The following is a 20,264-nucleotide window of genomic DNA, read 5'->3' as shown; positions in this document are numbered from 1 at the left end:
GACTAACCCAATTTGATTGGAAGTCGGATCCGTACGGATCTTATCTTTTGGAAAGCATCGCGCAGCGATAAAAACATCGCGACACGATGCATCCATTGCCACGCGATGAAAACTATTTTATTTCGAGTAGGATTCTGACTTTTTCTGATCTTTTTCGGTCATTTTTCTCTATAAATAGGGGACGATTTCCTCCGTTTTTACTCACCAACAATCATCATCTTTTTCCCTCTCTAAGAAAAAGCTTAATATTTCTTTCTTTCTCTTGATTTCTAAGCCTAGCCACATAAACACACATCCTTTGATTCTTTTTTATTTGATCACCATTCCTCATTCGCGTGATTTGAATACACCTAGCCAAGCTCGAAGTTGCCTTGAACCTCGACGTGAAAGGTTGATAGTTTTGAGGGGTTGGTCCCAAATCCATCTTTCAATTATTATTTGATTGTTTGATTTAATCTTTTCTTGAAATTACTAACGTGTGTATTCTTTTGATAGAAAGAGGTACGGAGCTTCAAACTGAGTAATTTGATTACTTAATTATTCTTCTGATGTAAAAAATCATACTTAGATTATTATTTTAATTCCTAGTACATTTTAGGATGCTTTTATTGCTTTCTAGAATCATGTTTAGGCTAAAGCTTTGATTTTTGTTTAATGACATGCTAGAATTTGTTATTAATCATGTTAATATCATGCCTAGGATCTTGCTAATATTATGCTTTGAGGATATTGTGATGATGATGATTGTTGTGTCAATAATTTTACATTGCTTGATTAATCATATTTAATTGTTATTGCTTGATCACGCCTCTCCTGTAGGATTAAAGGGAATTTGTACTTGAAATCACGCCTAATAAGATAATTAATAATTTGATTTAGGCTAATATGATTTTAATTCAAGTGATCGCCAATAATAGATTTTTTTATGCATTATATTAATAGTCAACCAACCTAGATTAAATATGCTTAGGATTAATTTATTATATGTATGTTGATCGGAAAGCGCACATGAATATGATAAGAATAAAGCAGAGGCCTATTTAGGGAGGGTTCAATCTCTTTTAGGTTGAATTCGTACCATCATCCCCAAATATCCAATCATGGTTACGAACCACTATGGAGTTAGTGATGTTTGTGATCGTGAATGGGGTGTAACCTTCACACCCGTGAACGGTTTACAATTTCCTAAAACTTGTTGGAGACTCTTTTGATCTAGCTTATTTCCCTTTGGACGCCACCATGCTTAAGTGCATGATCACAGTGGGACTCAAAGTTGATGTTTGAAATAATCCCTACAAGTAGGATTTTCTATAGCACGTGCCATAGCAAACCGCATTTCTTCTGGAAGAAACAAAGCTTGGCGCCATCCCATACGAGATAGGACTGTGTCTAATAAAGCTAAAATCTTTGAGTCACTTTCGGGATCTCTTGTATGATTGAGACCTGTAGATGGTTGGCTTTCCTCAACTCCATCTTTTACTTCCACTGTGTAGCAAGACAATACACCAACAAGTTTCATTGAAGTACTTTCGAGGGAAAAACTCATCTAACGTGATTGGCATCCGGGGATTTACTTCTTCACGTGGGATGTGTAGGGCGCGTTGCTTCCTCGTCCTTTTCATTTCCTCCGCATTTTTGAGACCTTTCCTCGTTTGCTGGTGCTTCTTAGAAGGTTTTGAATTTAATGTAGCCGACTTTCTTACCTTCCTTCTTGTTATCAACGTCCACCCTTCCTCCTCTTCTTCATACTGTGATGGAGTAGGATCTTAATGCAATGCTAGGCAAAGCTTCATTACTTGTATAACAACTAGCTCCAAGCTCCAGAACTAGATGATTTATGCATGTCGTTCACATGGTGAAGAATCCACAGTGACTGTGGCATGATTAGATCCTACCGTCTCATCTAAATCTAGCACAATCCTTCCTTTTTTCGCGAGCCTCATTATTTTCTCCTTGAGAGTGATGCATTTTTCGAGGGGATGACTCACCAATCGATGGTATCGATAATAGTTTGGATCGAACGTTCTACCCATTTTCTTGGGGCGTTTAGACTCACACAGCTCGATGATCTTTTTCTCGAGCAAGTTGTCTAGCATTCCTGACAAATCTGATTCTGGAAACGGGTACTTTTTTGCCAGCAATTCCTTGAGGGTGGGTCCCTCTCTCTTTGTGTCCTTTGAGGATGACTCCTTCTTTTGTTCGATCTTTGGCTTAGCAGAAATCTAAATTGGAGCAGATGTAGTGGAGACTACCAATGACTCTTTGGTAGATTTCTTGCTTACCCTTTTCGCCTTCTTAAAATTATTCTATTCTTTCTTGACGAAATATGAAGAGCTTGTACCACGGCTCGAGATGCTTATCTCCATGTCGTGGGCTCGAGTTGCTAGTTCTTGAAAGGACCTCGGCTTTATGCCTTGTAGGATGTACAACAAATCCCACTTCATCCCTTGAATATACATTTCAACAACGGAGGTCTCTGACAGATGATCTTTGCATTCTAGACTTAAAGCTCTCCATCGACTAATATAATCTAAAAGTGGTTCATCTTCCAATTGTTCAGTCTTGGTTAATTCAGTCATGCTGACTATGCATGACAGGGGGAAACCTAGGTCGTTGACTAATCCTCCCTAAGCCAAACAAAATTTATAATCACTTAACAAACCTAAATACAAGAATAGAGGTAAGTCAAGGGTTGAACCACTAGGAACAGTTATGTTCAAGTGCTTTCAATTGTGTGCCTAAGCTAGGTCAAAATCAAGGGTGAAGAGGTAACACTAAACAACTACTTAAACAAAGAACCAAACAAATGAAACACTAGGGAATAGGGACCAACAAGTAATCATGACAATTGCAACAACTTGGGAAGAACGTGCCAATCAATGGTTGTGAAAACAAATGATAAGAGCTATCAATTGGAATCAAAGAGCTATCTCCTAATCGTTATGCTAGTGGTCTCTACGAATAACAAACTAGGAGAATCACAATTGCAATTCCTAAATCAATGGTCCGTATCATTAGAAATCACAATGCAATCTAGCATAATTCTCAAGGCCTAATCAAACTACACACATGCAAACTTACATTAATCACTTTAATCTCAACAATCAATCAACATAACTCTCAAATTAATCACAATCAATCAATCATACAAGTTTCACCCAATCCCTACCAAGCAAATACTCAAGAAACATCATAAAATCAACAATCAAGAGAATGAAATCAAGAATCAACAAAATATGAAGAACAACTACACTAAACAAGAATTCAATTTCAAAACCAAATCAAACAAACATGAAATTAAACAAACAATAAAATGAGATAGAGTTAGAAATGCTCATTGATAATAGAGAAGATCTTCAATACAATTGTCACCCTTGTATCATCAATCTCTCAAATCACCATTGAAATCTCTCACCTTCTCTCTCTAAATCTACTCCTAAACTAACCCTAAAACAAGAGAAAGAAACTCTCAACTAAGCTAAAATTATGAGGAAAATAATGTCTAAAAGCTCCTTACAAAAATTGGTCATAAAAAGGTATTTATAGGTTTCCGAAAATAGAAGACGAGAAAATCCGGAAACCAGGGAGACACGGCCGCACACTAGCTGCGCACTCGCGCTCGTCTGGGTTTCTTCGAGTCCTCGTAGCTTCGTGTGCTTGCTAATGTGTGTTCGTGTGCGCTCACAAGGTCTTCATGATAGTCACTATGCATGGCAGATTCAAATGGCCTTGACGGTGGGTTCAACACCGTGATCTCATGAGAGCGCGACTTGAGAGCGCAAGAGCTAGAACTTGGAGCATGCCACTTTCTTACATCTTGAGCTTTCCTAATGCTATAAGCTTGCTCCAAAGGCATCTTCTGACTTAGTAAGCCACCAATATCAAGACCCGAACCTCGTACAATACCTACAACCACAAAAAGAGAACAAATAAAGGAGAAAACACTAGAAAAACAATAAAAACACAAAATAAGAGAGAAAAAGGAAATTAAAGAGAAAATGCATAAAACTAAGCCTTTATTAAGAAAGAAATCTATGGAAAGTAGGTAAAAACATCCTAAAAACTTATCAAATGAGTGCTATTTATGACACTCATCAAATACTCTCAAGCTTAACTTTTTCTCGTCCTCGAGCAAAACAAAAATAACCAAAGGAAAATGATGAGCTTATTCAAACAAACAAAAGAAGAGGGGAGACGAGAATATACACTAATTCACTTTCGTAGGAACCACAGTTGTTTTGAGCTACAACAAGCCCTTTAAACCCCAAAGTCGCCAATGAGAGCGAGTGAGGTCTCGTGAGGGTTTCCTAAGAGGTTAACCCACAACTCTCTCAAACCAAACAAACAAGGCAAAGCATGAAAAAGAAACCAAAAGAAAAGAAAAGAAAAGAAAACAAATGTTCATGAATGGACTTTTGCAAATGAGCAAGCACAAATGAATGCAATTCTTTCTAAAGAAAATAAGGGAGTGCACGTTTCAAGATATCCAAGGTTGATTGAAACATAAATTATGCTAAGCGTAGAGAACTAATAGGACATAATTCACCTTCATCCCAAACAACCTTACCGCGTTCTCCCTACTAGTTTCAATCCACCTCTAGTGAGAATCACAATGATTCCTCGAAGGAACCGGAAAAGAAGAGATTTTAGGGCTACACGACATCTTGACTATGCAAACCGCTCCATAGGCTTGACTCACATCTCCCTCCACCGACTTGTGACTCAACCAAAAAGGTCAAAAGGTCTTGAAAAGGGTTCTAATGTATGGGCGAAAAGGGTAAAGGTAGGCTAAAATTTGAAATTTGGTGGTATACCTAAATTGTGAAGCAAAGGGAGATCAATCCTCAACACCATAATCAAGCAAACACCAACACCCCCAAGCATATTCAAAGCCAAAGATCACAAACATATATACAAAAAGCTTAAGAACGCTTCCCTTCAAGTTTAAATTGAGCATTTTCCTCAATGCTCTAAACTAGGGAGAAATACACTTACATCAAAATATTTTTGAGCTTTTCACTTTTTTTTTTTTTTTAAAAAAAAAAATTTGTCAAAGCATTTGCTTTTGCTTTGATTTTGTTTTTTTCTTTTATTTTTCACTTTATTGCTTTGTCCTCGCCTCTTTTAACTATGGATGGATTTTTCAACTTGCATTTGTCTTATTCACACGCTATATATAACACATGCTTGCTTAGAAAAAGAACCAAATATCCACACTTATACACCATAAGCAACAACAAACTATGGACCAAATGCTTCACAAAAACCAAGAATGGGAACAAAAACAAAACAAATGGCTAGAGAGCTAGAGATATGGCTAGAAAAGAAGGTATAAGGCTCAAATGGTTAACAAGAAGGCAAAGGTAAACCCAAAACAAAAAATATAAAAATCTAAACCTAGAAAAGGAAAAATTACCACCCCGAAAAGATGCCTATGTCCTTCCTAAATGGTTCGGTCGCGATCTCTAAAGGTAAAAGTCAAATTCTAGATAAAGTAAGCGATACTCAAGGATCCATGTGCCGCTCATGCAAAATAGCTAGGTAGAAGGCTAGAAGAATAAAACCTCACATGGTTGTAGCAATAATTCACTATTAGCTTCAAATCCACTATAGGAAGCAACACTTTCTTACCACAAACAAGTAGACTCGGGTTTCAAGGTCCCAAAAATTCTAAACAACTACCTTAGCATACTCTATCCTAGAGTCAACCAAGCATACTCTCAAACCGTGCACACCGTTACCATTTAAGAAGAAAAGCATTCAATTATACAAGTCCAAAAGTATTATGTCCAACGCAAGAACAAAACAAAGAGACCTTGCAAAATTTGCCTTAATAGAAACAAAAATCTTTTTGGAGTTTATATTCAAAATAAAAGAATATGGAAATGCATATACAAAAGTGCATGACATATATGAATCAAAATCCCACCAAACATGATAGAATACCCTCTCCCAAGTTTGAATGAGACAATACATCTATACTTTATATATTAAAAAGCGTTCCTAAAACAGAATATGTTCCACGTGTCACCTTTTTCAAGTTCGACATGTCAGCAATATGTGCCACATGTCATTATAAACATGACATGTAACTTTCACATGTATTAGGTTTGCATCTAAAAAATGCTTATAACAAGACTTGAACTCAAGACCAACAAGGTTGCTATGGTAGCAAGTTTGACAACAGACATCGTGAACTGACATGAGGTAAGCTCGATGTTTTAGAGAAAACGTTCTGATAAAGAGATTGTTGAGACGGAGGTGGAGGTTGGGTTTTCCGGATTAGGCTTCAGATTGATAGAAAATCATACGATCTTGGGCTCGCTCACAGATGGACTCATCATTTGAAGCGCACTCACAGGGCCTATTTGACCCGCAGACTCCTAATTCCTTCCCTCTCACCCGAGTCTTAATCGCGAATCGAGCGAGCTACCCTTGCGTGCGATCATCACCACCTGCACCTCACATCTCGGCAAAGTGTGTGTTATAATCTTTACGAGAATGAATCGCAGATCCCAACTCATAGAGTCGAAGCTCTGCCCTTTGCTTTGCCCGTGTTGTCTCCCTCCAGTTGCCAGCCATAAAGAATTTTTTCTTGCTAGTCTTGCTTTCTCAAGCCAATCCTACGTCCGGAATGGGATTGGGTCCTCTTTTTACGTCGAACCCTAGTTGTTGGTAGGCCAGCTAATGAGATTAGGCCTAATGGGATAGACCGCCTTGCCGCCCCGCCACTAGTAGAAGCTAAGCGCTTTGGGGGCAGCGGGACCAGCAAAGCAAGATGAACAATCGGACCAAGCAAGCTATTAAGCCAGGAGTTTTTATAGTGGTTTATCTCTCGTGCCGACCAGTAATGGAGATCACATTGGTGGGAATATAGGCCGATACGTCTCCAGCTTGTGTTTCAATTACGGGTAAGGCGGTCTCGCAGTGACAACCTTGATCGAATGTGTAGGATAGGTGGGAGGTGGTGACACACAATGACCGCCAAAAATATGATGAATTAGGAACGATGTCGGGGAACATGTGAGAGGATCCGAGCGAATTCTGCTTTCATTTCCCCCGAAATGATCGAATCGATTCACTCTTGACTTGATCGAGATTGGGTTGGTGTTAACTGATTGCTCAGTCTATAAATGAATCCTTCTTCAAAAATATGTTCTATTTATTATCATCGCGAGCGAGCGGAGCCTTCTTACTGGCTTCTCTTCTTCACTAGTAAAGCCTAAGCATATATGGCACGAAAAGGAAATCCGACTTCGGCTGCATTCGATAGAAAGAAAATATATGCCAAAATGAGAGGATCCGAATGAATTCTGCTTTCATTTCCCCCGTATAGAGCACCTACCAGTCTAGAGCTTCGCTTTTTGTTATCCTCAACAGAAAACCCGGGCCGGGGTGCACCCGACTTACTTTACCATTATTTAGGCAAAAGCTGCCTGCCCATCGGCTCGACCACAAAAGGACCAACATCAACGCTTCCAAGGGAACAACATCAAAAGCAAGGATCCCAAGAGTTTGGAAGGCCTCGCCGGTGTTTCCTGTAGGTCGTGATGTGCCTTGAGATGGTCGCGACCCCCAACCCACCGAGGGAGCACAGCCACAGCGGAGGAGCGAAGCTACGACTTGTGAGTGAGAAACGCATGCTATCGGAGAGAGAGCAATGGGAGGTTACACTGGAGGTTGTGGCGTAGGAAGAGTCTTCGCTCTTTTCCAGCAAGCCACTGCTACATCCATTTCATTAGGAATTGATGATCTTTTAGTCTTAAGTTAAGAGTCTTACCATCTTAGCCATTTATTAATTATGTTTGTTTATCCAACAAAATTATAGTTAACTTAAATACGTTAATTTATGTCTTATTATACTATTTGTTTCCATTATGTAATGGTTGTGTTGACAACTAAACAATGTTAATAGCAAGACTTAAACTCAAAACCAACAAGTCTTACTATCTAAAAAGTCGAATTTGATTAGAAAATTAAACAAGTACAAACTAGCAACCCGGGGCATCACCCGGGCCACACACTAGTTCAAATCATAAATCATAGAATCCATGGGAGTGGAAGAGAAAGAAATCAAACCAACAATACCAACACATGTCCAACAAGTCACCAACCATTAGAGAAAGAGCAAGGAAAGATACTACTGGATATAGGTGGGTGTAAATACCCGCAAATGACCCAACTAAACCTTTCAAAGCCAATTTCCTCTAGAATTGAATCTCGCTTTCCATATGCTAGCAATTATTGTGGTGTCAAACTTCCTTGATTCTTGATCCAAACCAATGCACCAAAGTATATCAAGTTATGTACCTAGCAAAAGGCACACAAACATTTCCATGAGAGAAAATCTATATATTCTAAAAAGAAAAGAAAATGAAAGCAATAAAATACGGGTTACTTCCCGAGAAAGGCTTGATTAAGGTCCAACCTTAACCGCTCTAGTAAATAATATTGCAACGAACGCAAGAGCTTGTCAAATGCACTACTACACATCTTATAAGATAGCAAGTAGGAAAATGAGGGGAAGAGGATGTGCAACAAGGGTAGTGCATGCAAATTAGGAGACAGATACTAAGAAAAAGAAGATGAATTAAAAGCAAGTTCAAAAATAAGAAGAAGAAGAAGAAGAAGAAGAAGAAGAAGAAGAAGAAGAAGAAGAAGAAGAAGAAGAAGAAGAAGAAGATGATGATGATGATGATGATGATGATGATGATGATGATGATGAAAAATAAGGTAAACTCTCCTCAAAATATTTTTGGGTGGCAAAATCACCATTTTCCTCAATAGAAGACGAATGAGGGACATGTAAATCATCATAGACAAGGGAGTCTCCAATAGGCTTATTGACAAAAGAAGGGAGGGATATAGGAATGTAGGGGATATGGTTTAATTTTCTTGAAAAAGAGACATGAGAAGAGGAAATAGGAGCAATGGTCTCACAAATGGTCTCATCTTCATCACCATTCCTCACGTCGCCAATAATAGCATGGAAATCAATCATTGAATCCTCAAAAGAAGAACACTCATGATCACCATCTCCCTCAAACATCCAACTTCCAAGAGAAACTACATAATCCCCTTCTTCACAACAACGAACAACAACTTTCTCAACATCCTTAAACGTCCGGGCTACTCTCTAATTTATGTAGATAAAATAACATTAAGACTATTTCCAATGGTGAGACTAAACTTTGAGTATTAAAATACAAAATGAATTGTTTTTCACACCCAATAGTGATGCCCAACCTACTTTTAAATTTAGCAACTCATGCAATATATAAATTTCCAATGGTGAGACTTTTTTATGTATAGTAATGTCATTTTTCAATATGGCCCACTATATCCAATTAAATAAACAATTTTAAGTTTTTACAAAAATATTATAAGTTAAATACATAAATTAATAAACCAACATAAAATTGATAAGGACTCACTTTTTTTTTGTCAATTGAGACTTAAAGTTAAGAATCTAAACTTACGAACTTTCTTTTAGAGTATCTAAATTTGAATAACAACTTATTGGTATCCTTTATAAAAAATACTATCTCTCTCTTGAAAATGGTCTTCTAATAGGTCCAAATAGAGCTGTCAATTCGGTTATTCAAGTCGGGTTCAAGTTAGGTCAAATCAGGTTTCGGGTTAAATCAGGATCAAGTTAATAAGTCGGGTCTGTTTTGGGTAAAAATACCCAGGACACGTGGCCCTATCAGAAGCCGACACGTGTCAGCCTTCGGGAGGCCCAAATGGACCTCTCCTTTTATGACACGTGTCAGATTGATAAATGGGATAAAGATTTCCATTCTGGCCCAAATCCCGAAAAAGCCGTATTACGGCGCAGCCCACCAAATTAGGTCAGAATGACCTAATAAGGGCACTTTTCTCAATGACCCTATAAATAGGGAGATTTCCCCCATTTGTGGGACAGATACATTTATTACAATATCCCTGACATTCTCTTACATCAGAGAAATCACATGATCTCGGAATCCGAGAACATCTCACTTTTACCTTTTTCCGCACTTTTTACTCTCTCCTGCACGTTCTAACTTGATCGTCGGAGGCGGAGCTCCAACCACCCGGAGTCTTTGTTATTTTGCAGGTACAGGCGCTACTAGACCAGTCTTCGAGTCGTAACTCTCCCGAGGGACAAAAACACCTAAAACATTTGGCGTCGTCTGTGGGAAAAGTACCTCAAAGATGGTTCAAGAGTCTGTACCGCCTCCTGACCCCAATAGTCATCAGCTAGAGGTCTTTACAGACCAAGAGGATGATGACCTTCAGGTCGAAACCTATGTGGCCAAACACGGGTCACTTATTACCAGGCGCCTCCGTCCCAAAGATAATCTGGAATGAGATGAGAGCTAGGCGGGTACGAGCAGGCCCCCTGGACAGCCGGAAGGGGAAACCCAGATGGCAAGAGGATCAGCCCCAGTCACCCAGGACGAACTCATGAAATTCATAACTAGTTTCAAGGGTGAAATTTAGGATCTGATCAGTAAAAGCAAGGTTGGCCCAAGCAAGGGTCAGTCGGTAAAGAAGACTCCTCAAGCTGAGAGGAGGAAGCCAGTCAAGGACAGGCAGCCAACTCCACATCTAAAGGAGAAGGCAGCCGCAACACTTGACATGTCTAAGATCCTTCTGCCCCAGAAGTGTCCGAGGAGACCCCGCCGGCAGGATCAGCTGGGGGGTAACAAAAAATCAACCATTGACGCTCAGGAAATAATTGAGCATAGGAGAAGTCAGCAATTGTCTGAGTCGGCTTCCACTTCAAGCTTTCCAGACAACTTCAAAGCAACTTTAGCAAGGAATACTCAATCCTTGCTTGAGAGCCATACAGGCGGCCAGTCCGTCCATACTGGCCCTCAAATGATTGGGTCAGCCCTGTATGTGCCTCAAATGCCATACGAGCAATATGCCCTAAAATATATGCAGTCGGCCCTCTATGGAGGACAGGTGGCATACAATCATGTCCAACCCCTGGACTGGCAGCTCCGTCTGCTTAGACTTGGTGAATAACCTTCTACGTTCACCAGAGATATAACCGAGGCGGCACAGCTGGCCAAGGTTTAAAAATGTCTTGGTTGGTACCTATGACGGTACCTCCAACCCTGAGGACCACCTCATGGCATACACCAACCTCATGTATTTACAAGGGTTGGATGATACTACGTGGTGCCGCTGCTTTCCGACCACATTGAAAGGCATTGCCCAACAATGGTTTGGCAACTTGCCGGCCGGATGTATAGAAAGCTTCAAGAAACTGGCCTATTTGTTTACGTCCAACTTCTCCATGAATATCCCTACGAAGAAAACAAGTTTAGACTTGAGCACCATTAAGCAGGGGGAGAATGAAGGACTTTGCTCTTACGTCAGACGGTTCAACCTGACCAGAATCCAAATTCAGGGACTGTCTGACGAAGTAGCCTTTACAGACTTCTTTAAGGGTCTGGAGGACGGGTCAACTTTTAAGTTTGATCTCATCAGAAAAAGGGTCTTCACCCTTCAGCAGGCACTGATGGAGGCAGAAAACTTTATACAAGCAACTGACCTATGCTCGCCTAGCAACCAGTCGGACTCCAAAAAGTCAACAAGCAAAAAGATAGTCGATCTGCTCAACCGGCTAAGAAACAAGAAGAGAGCAAAAAGAGAAAAGATGTCTGGGCGGTTAATGAATCTAACCAGCCGTCCCAGAAGAAAAAGATGGAATTTAAATCGTACTCCTCGAGGTATAAGTTTAATAAGGACTGCAACTCCTTCCTCATGGAGATCAAGGACCGGCTGACTTTAGAGAAGTCGAATCTTATGAAAAGTTTTGTTCAGTCATGGAACAAAAATAAATTCTGCCAGTACCATGAGGAGATTGGCCATGACACCAACGACTACTTCAATCTTCAGTGGGCGTTGGATCGTCTGGCTGACAAGGGGATGTTAAAATCCTATATCTCCAAGTCCAAAGGGACTAATAAGAAGAACTCGGGACAGTCATCCAAGACTGTCTAGCCTACTAATAGCTCGAACACTGATAAAGAGCCAGTCTACACCATAGCAGGCGGGTTCTTAGGTGGTGACCCGACTATTCGGGGCACCAAGGACCATTTGAAGAAGATGGCCAAAGTTGCTGATGAAGAGCAGGCGTCTGCCAGCGGAACCTTCCCAAACGTCCTTATTACTGAGAAGGACCGGGGCAGTGTCCGCCGTCTGCATGACGATCCGGTGGTCATTGAGTGTAAGGTCGCCAACCAACTGGTTAGACGGATCCTTATAGACACCGGTAGCTCCTCGGACATTATCAGCTACAGTGCTTGCAAAAGCTAAAGTACAAGCCCAGCAGCATGCATCCGGTTTCCCATCCCCTGGTTGGTTTTGGGGGGGGGGGGGAATGGTGTACCCAGTCGGCAGGATTAACTTACTTGTCCGGCTGGGAGACAAAGGAGAAGGGCGACACCTAGTCGTCAAGTTCTTGGTAGTAGAGGAGTTGACCGCCTATAACATCATTTTGGGTCGTCCAACTCTGAACGAATCCAAAGTTGTCATTATCCCTTCCCTCATGCTGCTGAAATATGAAATGGATGATGGTTTTGTTGGCTCCCTGAATAATAAACCTTGATGAAGTCAAGGATCCCAACCCAGCCCCACCAGCAGCCGGAACAAAGAGGAAATCTGATCAGCTGGTGGAGGTGAAGAAAGAAAAGAAATAGCAGTTACTGACTGGGGAGCGGTCAGAGGAGCTCCGTCCCCAACCAGCTGGTGAGCACATGGATCTCGCTCTGGATGACAGCCGTCCAGAGCGTACTGTTAAGGTGGGGACGACTGCCTTTGCTAATTTGAGTGCAGACTTGCACCTCTTGCTGAGAGAATTCAAAGACATTTTTGCCTTTGAAGTGGAAGAGATGCTAGGCATCAGCCCGGATCTTGCTGTCCACAAACTCGCCGTGGATCCAAAAAGAATCCCATTCGGCAAAAGAAAAGAAACCACGATGAGGAAAGAAATCAGGCGGCAGTTGCCGAAATTAAAAAGTTGTTAGACGCTAGGTTCATTCGACCATGTAACTTCCCGGATTGGGTTGCGAACGTTGTGCTAGTTAAAAAGCCGAATGGTACCTGGAGTATGTGTGTTGACTACACAGACCTCAACAAGGTATGTCCTAAGGACAGTTAATCGCTCCTAAAGATCGACAGCCTAGTCGATCCCAGAGCCGGTCATGCCCTGATGAGTTTTATGGATGCCTATTCCGGCTTCCATCAGATACCTTTGTGGAAAAAAGATCAAGAAAAGACGGCCTTCGTCACTAATCAGGGGTTATTCTGCTATACTGTGATGCCGTTTGGCTTGAAGAATGCGCCTGCTACATTCCAACGTATGATTAATACAGTCTTCATTAATCAAATTGGGAGGAATGTAGAGGCGTACATTGATGATATGATAGTCAAATCCAAGCTACAGACGGATCACCTTGCTGATCTCCGAGAAACCTTCACCAACCTCAGGTGGCATAAGGTTATGTTAAATCCCAAGAAATGCGTCTTTAGTGTTGAGTTTGGGACGTTTCTCGGATTCCTGATTGATCAAAGGAGGATAGAGGCTAACCCCGAGAAGATACAGGCGGTGATTGACATGAAGTCACCTCGCACTGTCAAGGAAGTTCAGAAGTTAACCGGTTTCCTGGTGGCATTGGGGAGATTCCTCAGCCGATCAGGTGACAAATGTCTTTACTTCTTCCAAGAAATCAGGAAGAAGGCTAGATTCGAATGAGGGGGATGATGCTGAGGCGGCCTTTCAAAAGTTAAAACAACCCTTTCACTCTTTGTCAAGGCTTGTTAGCCCTTTGCCCAAAGAGACATTATACATGTACTTTGCCGTCTCAGACCATGCCCTCATTGCTGTTCTCCTTGCTGAAAGAGACGACATTCAGCTCCCGGTCTATTTCATTATCCATGTACTCGGAAACGCGAAACTCCGGTACCCCATGGTTGAAAAATTCGGCCTTTCCCTTTACATGGCAGTCAAAAAGTTGAAACCATACTTTTTGGCGCATCCGGTTGTTACATATACAGATCAACCCCTCAAGCGGCCAATGTCTACCTTGGAGTCATCCGGTAGGATGCTTAAATGGGCTATTGAAATGCAAAGTCTTGAATTCACTTACGAACCAAGAAAGGCAATGAAGGGTCAGGTGTTCGCTAACTTCATTGTCGAAATGACAAGGCCGGTTCCATCGGATAATCCTGATCAGGTTTGGAAAGTGTACGTGGACGGGAGCTCCACTATGAACGGCTGTGGTGCAGGAATTATCTATGAGTCTCCTGAGGGGGACAAATTTGAGTATGCACTACGTTTCAAGTTCCAAGCCTCAAACAATGAGGCAGAATATGAAGCCCTACTAGCCGGTATCCGCATGTGTAAGGCGGCAGGGGCAACCAAAATTGAAGCCTTCTCTGATTCGCAATTGGTCGTTAGCCATTACCAAGGTGAGTATGAAGCCACCCATTCGGCTATGATTAAATACCTTCAGGCGGTCAAGGTAGAGACTGGGACACTTGAAGAGTTCCATCTAAATCAGGTGCCCAGATCTGAGAACAATCAGGCGGATGCGTTGTCCAAACTGGCATCCTCCGCCTGCTGCGATACGCCTCGGTCAGTCTTTTGGGAAGTTCTGGAAAAAATAAGTATACATGAGGAACCCATTGGAATTCTTGACCGAAGCTCCACCTGGATGGATGGCATCCGGGCATATCTGACAGACGGCACGCTTCCTGATTCACCATAGGAGGCAGCCATCATGAAGAATCGAGCTGTAAACTTCGAGATGAGAAAAGGAGAACTCTTCAAAGCAGGATTTTTGAAGCCCCTACTGAAGTGTGTTACCCCTAAGAAGGGGAGGCAAGTTCTCGAAGAATTTCATGCGGGATACTATGCCACCCATGCAGGTGGCAGATCCTTAGCCGTCAGAGCTAGGCGGCATTACTTCTGGCCTACTCTCGAGTCAGACACCATGGAGATGGTAAAAAAATTTGGCAAGGTAATCCATTGTCCGGCCACTAATCTGACGGCAATCCACAGCCCGGTCCCGTTTGCAAAATGGGGCATGGACATTTTAGGTCCTTACACGCCTGCACTAGACGGAAAACGCTACATACTAGTGGCTGAGGATTACTTTACCAAGTGGGTAGAGGCGGAGGCGATAAAAAATATCAAGACAAAGGATGTTATCTCTTTCATCTGGAAGAACATTATCACCCGGTTTGGGGTACCTATGTCTATGATGTTTGATAATGGCCCTCAGTTTGAGACACCTCAGCTCAAAACTTGGTTGGGAGATTAAGGGATCTCAAATTGTTTTGCATCAGTCGGCCGACCCCAAGCAAACGGCCAAGTTGAAGCCTTCAACAAACTTATCTCAAACGACATTAAAAAGAAAATTGAGAGAGCCGGCGATTTATGGGCAGTAGAGCTAATTCATGTCCTATGGGCCATTCGGACCACTACAAAAGGGGAAACTAGAGAAACCCCATTTCTCATGGTATACGGAGCCGAAGCCGTCTTGCTCATTGAGCATTATGAGCCGACTCTACGAGTCATGCTTTACGATGAAGAGGCAAACTGGGAAGCCATGCGGCTAGCATTGGACTCACTCCCGGAACGCAGGGGCAATGCCGCCTTGCGTCATGAAATTTACCGTCTGAGGATGACAAGATCTTACAACAAGAAAGTACACAAGCGTCCTTTGAAAGTTGGGGACTTTGTGCTATGTAAAATTGAGGCAACCGGTAGGGCAAATGAGCTTGGAAAGCTAACTCCTAATTGGGAAGGCCCCTACCGGATTTATGAGGAAATAAGAGACAACACCTACCGCCTGGAAACACCAGACGGTAGGCGGCTGCCAAGAACTTGGAATGTAGACAATCTCAAAAAGTACTACTTTTAAGAGTTGTAAATTTTTAATAGAAAACCTATCAATGAAAAAGCTGCTTTTTGTTTTCAAATTATGTTATCTATTCCTTTATATACATGCGTCCTATCTTGTGTGTCGCCTGCTTAATGCACAGACGATACACATCCACCTGATAAATTAATACTAAAATTAGAAGTTAAAGCACTAACATCCAAGTAATGTGAGGCCAATGGCCAGATAATAAACTAAGCAAAAAAAGGTTTAGTGGCTATGCAACCGTCTTTTGAAAAAGACACGAGGCCTACGGACCGGATGGCTGTATATCTTACAAATTCGCCTGCTCCAATGAGAAATATGGCGTCCGACGACGCCCCTCCGGGTGTTATCGTCGCAGAGGACATTCTATCGTTTGCTCTACAAATACATACAAACGGCAAAAATTGAACAACCTAATTAGTTAACTCATAGCCATCTGACCAGGGTAATCTAAAGAACGACTAAGATAACGAAAGTCGAATGTTTGACACATCAGTCGGTAATCGGCCGAAGTTCTAACTTAGGTTACTTCCCGAAATTATACAAGTCTTCCCAATAGGGGGCAAACGGACATAGAGTATAATTGGATAATTACAGTGTGGCTATTAACTTACATAGACGGCCAAGTTCAAGTTGGCCAAAGTAGGTTAATTGTGACACGAGAACCCTTTTGAAATGGGGCAGACACCATAGGTCGCCTGGTGAATGAAGGGCCGGCTTCTAGTGCCACAGAGCACAACAGACGGACAAGTGTAATATTTTATCCTAGTCTATACGACTAGTACTGCTAACATGAATAGCCATCCGGCTAGTATGAAACGGTCATTGACCGCCTGCATTAATTACCGGCTGCTCAAGTGGCCGGCTGCGCGCTTGGCTTGGGGAAATCACCTTAGTGATTGATTGAGTTAAAAATCAGCCATACCCCCATCAGGTATTGCAAATTTCCAAGTCAATCAACCAACTTGTAAACCCAAGCGCACAGCCACCCAGGGGCAAAAACATCCGGTATACCATACACAACTCAAATTTAATTTTTAAATTTAGAACACAAGTATCAAATTTAAAACAAGTATTGAAAACCAACCTAACGGCCAAAATAAGTCAAATTGTTAACCGGTTTAACAACAGGTGAAAAAGGAAATTGTTAAGAAACCCGACCCCACGATCGGTAAAGAAACAAGCATACTCGGCATGCAGGCCGGAAATGTATTGGAAAAGGCCATTCGGCCGCAGAAAACACTTAAAGCTTAATCAACTTTGGGAGAGGACTCGGCTTCATTTTCATTAGCCATCTCATCATTGGTCGGATGCTGTTCGTTGCCCTCCTTAGCCTCGTCCTCGTCCTGGATATCCTCACCGCCATCCACCCCCTGGCCCGCCTGTGCATCTAGCTCATTCGTAGCTTGCTCATAACGATACTCCCAAACGGAGTAATCGTCATTGGGGAACAAAGACTTCCACGCCATCTTCATGCGAGTGACGCAGTCGTCCTCATTCTCCTGAATGAGCTGCTTTTTCTCCTCCTCAACCCTAGCGGACCACTTGGACGCGAGCTGCTTCTCTTGATTGGCAAGTTTGTGTTGTAACCTCTCATTCTGGCGTTTGAGACTATCCGTCTCCTTACCAGCATCTTGAAGCTCCTCCACCTTTGCCTTAGCCGTTTTCAGCTCAGTCACCCTTAGGTTGGCAGCCCTTACCTCTTTCTGCTTGTCGCTGAATGGTTTTTTAAGACCATTCACTCATAACATGCCCTAAATCCGGTCAAAAGGAAAAGGCGGTTAGTATACAGTCGGCCAAGGCAAAATTTGGAAAATAACTTAAAAAGATTACCTCTGCCAAATTTGCAAGGATAGCATCAAAGTCCAGGGAGCCGACTCCTTTAATAGAGTCGCGCTGTTCAGCAGATACGGCAGCGAGCATATCCTTGGCGATCCGTTTCACATCCAGTGCCTGGGGAGCATCTGCACAATCAACACTTGGTGAGAGGCTGGCATAGATCCGGCCAACAGACCGGCTAGCTTTAGAGCTGGTTGGTGAATGACTATAAGTCTTAACCTTGCAAAGGTAAGGCAAAGGATTAAAGGCGAAGGTACCTGGGATAACAACCAACTCTTGGGCTTGCTTGTCTTTCCGCTTGTGGGACAGACCGTCTGGAGAGCCGGTAGCCCCAGTCGGAGGTTTGTCCCTGGTGGACTTGGACTCCTACGCCTGTTTTAGAGTAGCCATGGCAGCCGGCGATTTGCCGTCTGTAGAGGGATGGGATTCGGATTAGCTTGCAGACGGTTTGTGAGCAACCATATTCCTCCTTTTGGTTAGCGTCGGATCCTCATCCGGAACTGGCTGCTTTGGGGGCTTTTGCCCAAGGGTTGGTAGCACAGGCGGCTTCACCGATCCTTCCTGAAAAAACACAACTTAGAAATAAAAATATGGAACTTGAAAAAGTCCAAAAAGAGGTTGGTGGATGTAGAAGAACTTACATGCTCCAACTGTTCCTTCTTGAAAATTTGGCTCTTCTACCAAACCATCTAGCGATAGGCAGAGGCGGCGTTCCTTGGCTTCTTGCTGGGGTCCAACTGAGACATAGCCTCCTCTGTAAAAGGCCGAATGGGAAGTTAGTAAACAGGCAAAGAATAAAACAAAAGGCTACACAAAATACTCATGCGACTGCCCACCTCTTCCCTTTTCACTACTAAGGCCACAGGCAGCCAGGTAGAAGGGATCTATAAGCTAGTCGAATCGGGGATATAACTTTTTGGGGTTATTTCCTTCTCAATTCCCCCCTTAACAGTTTTTATTTCAACTTTAAACAGCCCAGGCGTCAAAATTTGATCCCAGCCTTCATCAGATACATGCGGGAGAATGGCTTTCTAACCCAACAGATAGGGATTTTGATTCCAGGAGTTGTACTTTCTATTCCGAATGGTGTCAGGGGAGGAGATGATATAAAACTTGTTCCTCCAATCCTTCCACTTGTTCTCTTTCCCCAGAGCCATCATGTAACCTTTGTTACATGACAAAGTAAACCATTCGGGCCCGGCTGACTTGGGAGCTTTGCTAAGGTAATGCATATCGGCGAAGGCCTCAAAGCTAGGCTTAACACCCTGCATCTTGCATGCGGCTACAAACCTTAATATGTTAACCCAGGAATTGGGTGCTAACTGCCACACCCCAGGCGGTACCCGTTCAGAATCCTTTCAACAGCCGTATCTAGTGGGAACCTAAGGCCCGCCTGTATTGTGGCTGCATAGCTCCCAAAGCACGAATCTCCATAGCTTTAGTCAAGTGGCCAGACGACTGCGTCGTCAAGGGCAGGGACGTTTATTTTGTAGCCGGCTCCTATTACCTAGGTATCCCGGGTCTCTTCTAAATTTTTCCGCATGATCCTTAGGTGGATGCGGATATGTGGGTGAAGTATGGGGTGTATCTTTCTTGAAGAGAAGAGGAAGTTTCATCCTAGCCTTGCTCCACAGAGGCGGCTTCCTCTTCAGATGCCTCTTCACCATTCTTAGGCGGCCCCTCTTCGCTTCTAGGACTGCCTGTGTTAGCATTCGACTGAGATGAGCCCTCTTCGGAGCCGGATGTCTCCTCGCTCGAGTCACTCTCTGATTCACCCAAGATAGAGTCATCCGGCGTCGTTGGGAAGTTTGATGGATAATATGAGACTTCACTCCTAGGCACCCTAATAGGACTCTCGTCCTCTTCATCACTAGGTGGCCGAGCTGTCCTTTTTGTCCTGGACATAGTGTCCTGCACAGACACAGACTGATTTATTGGCGAGTGCAGTTCGGGACAGGCGGCACTCCTAGTTCTAGATTCAGCCGTCCTAGGTGACCGACTGACAGCTATCCTAGGCCGTGCTATGTGTGTTTGTGATACCATTTATAAGGAAGCAAACACAGGCGGAAAAAAGCGAAATGAAAAGAGCGAGAAAAGAGCAGACGGTTACCTTGGAAAGGTACTGCTGAAAGACGTTCGAACTGTCTTAGTCAAGCGGCAAAAAGCAAGCGGCAGGCGGAAACGTTCTCTTAAGAAAAAGTCAAAGATTCTCTCAGATTTTCTCAAGAATTTTTCGTAAATGAGCGAAAATGGGAGGGGCAAATGTTTATTTATAGAGGGTGAATCCAGGGGCAACCCTGTAAATTACCTAGATGGGTGAACAGTAAAAATAATTACCCAATGCATGTGTGACAAGTATCACAGATGCCCTGTGGCAAGCCACGTCACATTTGTGAGGGGCAAATGTTTTGGGTAAAAATACCCAGGACACGTGGCCCTATCAGAAGCCGACACGTGTCAGCCTCCAGGAGGCCCAAATGGACCTCTCCTTTTATG

The sequence above is a fragment of the Chenopodium album genome, chromosome 15, assembly GCF_948465745.1.
Source record: "Chenopodium album chromosome 15, dcCheAlbu1.1, whole genome shotgun sequence".
In the NCBI taxonomy this organism is placed as follows: Eukaryota; Viridiplantae; Streptophyta; class Magnoliopsida; order Caryophyllales; family Amaranthaceae; genus Chenopodium; species Chenopodium album.
This window is presented reverse-complemented; position numbering follows the sequence as displayed.